Genomic DNA, 3917 nt, shown 5'->3' on the forward strand with positions numbered 1-3917 from the left:
CAAAAAAGTAAAGGGAGAGGATCTCAGAATTGAGTGTCTTCTCAAATTGTGTATCTTCATAGCTTTACTTGAGAAGTTTTATGAGTAGAAAACCATGTTGACTAGCATCCCAGGATAAGATATTCTTTACTGTTTCTTATTTGTAGATCTTTCCTATTTATAAGACCATATCCATATCAGAATTTTGGATAATTTTCTCTGAGGTATCACCTATACACATACCCACATTCTGACTTTATACAAGTAAACATGCTTACACATAACCCACTAATGGTTATCTTTGTTCTGTTGAACAAATCAACATTTACTTAGAAATGTTTTCCTTATTCTTCTATAAGTGCACTTAACAGAACTTTTGCTTTAACAGAGGATCTCTGGTTACATTCTCTCAATCCAAGCAACCTTTCATTTAGTTAACTTAATTCCTATTGCCCCTGAGGGGCTAAGGCAATGCTTTGAAAACCAATTTTCAAAAGTTCTAGCATCACAGACCACCCCCTGATTTTCTAATTATTATCCTTCATTATCAAAACTATCACCCTTCACCTTACAATCATTGAAATTCACAAATATATGTAAGCTAGTTACGTCAATCCTTATATTTTAATCCTCCTGTTTAGATAACCAGCTTCTGATTTTCCCATTCCTACTAAATCAGTTCACTGAGGAAAGAAGGATGACATTTTTTTCTTAAGAATTTTCTATTGCTGTTGAAGCTTTGTGCATCCACATCTATAAATAAAGGCCCATCTAGAGAAAACGATCAGTCTTCAGCTATCAACACTTGCTCATAAAATGAAACATCTTCTAGTCTTCTGGATGAGTTCTGGTCAACTCATCCCTGGCCTTCCCTGCTTTGGTACAAACAAACATAAGTCACAAATTCAGGAGTCCACTAGTTTTCCTGTGTTTCAGAGTGTCAGGCCCCTTCATTCAACCTCAGATTGACTGTGTCAACACATTAGGAATCCTCAGAACTCCTTGCTCTACAAGCCAGCAAACCTTCTTCAATGATCCATTCATCATTTCAGGTTATCAGTTCCTGTCTCTTCGTTACCGAGTCCCTTCCATTCATACTCAGGACCTACGTGGTCACCACAAGTTGAACATATTCTCTTCTTCCTTTAGGTTTACATCCTGAAAAGAGAGCTCTTATGGGCACTGTCTCTATGTTGCCTTAGTGGATTGACAGTATTTCTTTTTCTTTTTGTCTTCTTTGAAGTGTAAATGTTCTCAGAGTACTGGGTACTTAATCTTGCACTCTGCTAAAATCAACAACTCACAACAAGTATTCCGTTTATGATAAATTTTCTCTTTTTGCTTATCCAATTAGTATACAACTGACTTATAGTCTTCCTCTAAATGACAATATACCCCATCATTATATTATTTTTTGTATATCTTATTACATCCAATAGAGTTAAATTAACGAAAACTCAAAATATTTTTAAAATACATATTAACATTAAATCAACAAAAACCTTAATAATTTTTACAACATATCTTAACATTAAGTCCATTATATGTCCTTCTGCTTACTGAACCATATGATTTCTCTACCACCCTATCCTTATATGCCCTTCTCCATCTCCTTCTCTCTTTGGACTTTTGCATATATCCTACTAGTTATCCTTTTATGTTTACAATAATTGTTTTATGCAGTATTTATCCTTATGAGGCTGAGTTAGTTCACATAACATAATCCTCTCCAGCCTCTCCAATGTTATATAATATTTTTTTAGAAATCATTGCCCCTGAGTGCTGCATAACATTCCATCATATGAATGTACCACATTTTTTTAATTGGCACAATTGAATAACATTTTGTGGTTGGTTGTTTTGGTTGGTGTTTTTTTTTTTAAAATGATCTTTAGAGTAATTTAAAGGTCAATGAAAGAAAATGAAAGAGCTTGGCATTCCAATCCTAGACATGAATCATCTTGCAATTGGCTAGACATTTAAATTTTTTATAAATTTTGAAATCACTTTTGCTTATAAAGTAGAGATGTCATTTGCTGAAAAACAGAGAGAAAGAAAGAGAAACACCTATAAAATATCCTGGGCATGGAGTTAACATTCTTAGCAACAAAATTATTTTTGTCAAAACTCTTACTTTGAAACTTAATAGTTCTGTGTTGTGTAAGTTAACAAATTTATGTAAAATAACATTTTCTCACCATATGAATGTGAAAAATCCTCAGTGATAGAAGCAATGGGCTTAAGTATGTCATGGGTGATGAAGACGGCATAGGGTAAGACAGGGTTCAGATCTGTGGTTCATAGAGCTGCTATGAGTTGTACTCAGCTTGACTGCATATAAAAACAACAACATAAGGATTTAATTTCATAGGTAAATTAATGAGAGACTGTGTCTGTCTGGCAGTTCCATTCCACAAGTAATTCCATGGGATAAAGGTGGAAAATCTGTGCAAATTACAATCTCAGAAACCCAATAAAGGGTCAGCTAAGAGGGATTAAACTTTAGGAAATAGTTTCAGTTGAAGAAATAGAGTCATGTTATTTTCTGAGCTTTATGGATCTTTGGAACGATGTGGAACAATCTAAGTAAATTATTAGAAGACAGACTTCAGAAGTCATAGAAGTAATTTCCTCATTCCCAGAGCAGTACCTTTTAATTTCTTAGGCGTATTATATCATAAGTAGATAGCTAATGAGCAGAAACTAATTGTGCAATTTTTTTTTCTTTTAAAAATGAACCTGAGTTTAATCAATGCATATTTCTAAAACTGTCTTATAATTGTATATTTTATTGAATAAAATGGCACTGAATCAAATAAGAAAAAAAAAACCAAACCAAACAAAAGAAGCAAACCACCCATTAGATTTAGCTACACCTCCAGTATCAGTAATCTCTGTATTTAGTTACATTCTGGCTTTCTAAATGGCTCATCAATAATTGGTGCCATTTCGGATTGTACCATAAAACAAGCCAGTATTTCTAAAAGAAGTTGTTCCATACATATCTAAATTTGATAACATTTTATAGTCTTTAATGTAGTATGAATGTGTTTGGTTCCTCTACAAACATTGGTTTGGTGGTTTGTTTGTTGTGTTGGGGTTTGTTGTTGTTCTTTTCAATGTAAAAATCTCCTATTTTAATAGAAGTTCGTCCCATTCATTCTTATGAGTGAATTTTCCATTCTTTTTCTAATCACCTTTGTCTAGCTAATTAGTACGTCCTTAAATCTTAAACTATGTATCTCCCAGTTGTTTTGACTAAAAGAAAGTCCAAAGTGAATTGAAGCCATTGACATCAAGTCAATTCCAAAAACAATACTTAACCAAAGTTCTTTTTATTAATACTTTATGATAAATTAAAGATTTAAGCATCTAAAGAATTTCATAAATGGGGAAAACAAATACTCAAGAGAGTTTTATGGGCACTACAAATTGGAAGAGGTCTGTATCTGTTCCCATTCCCAAGAAAGATGATTCAACAGAGTATAGAAACTGTCAAACAATATCGTTAATATCACATGCGAGCAAAATACTGCTGAAGATCATCCAGCTCAAACAGTATATAGAAAGGGAAATGCCAAAAGTTCAAGCAGGATTTAGAAGAGGCCATGGCACTAGGGATATCATTGCTGATGCCCGATGGATTCTGGCTGAAAGTAAGGAATACCAGAAAAGTGTCTGTCTGTGCTTTATTGACTATGCAAACACATTTGACTGTGTTTATCATAACAAGTTGTGGTTAATATTCAGAAGAATAGGAATCCCAGAGCACTTAATTTTGCTCATGTGAAACTTATACCTATACCAGAAGGTTGTTGTGTGAACAGAGCAGGTGAACATTATATGGTTGAAAATTAAGGAGTGTGTCAGACTTGCATTCTCTATATATACCTATTCAATCTCTGTATGCTGAGCAACTTTTTCAAGAAGTGGGGCTC

This window comes from Elephantulus edwardii, unplaced genomic scaffold, assembly GCF_000299155.1.
Source record: "Elephantulus edwardii isolate Elephantulus edwardi_28Jun2011 unplaced genomic scaffold, EleEdw1.0 scaffold00009, whole genome shotgun sequence".
In the NCBI taxonomy this organism is placed as follows: domain Eukaryota; kingdom Metazoa; phylum Chordata; class Mammalia; order Macroscelidea; family Macroscelididae; genus Elephantulus; species Elephantulus edwardii.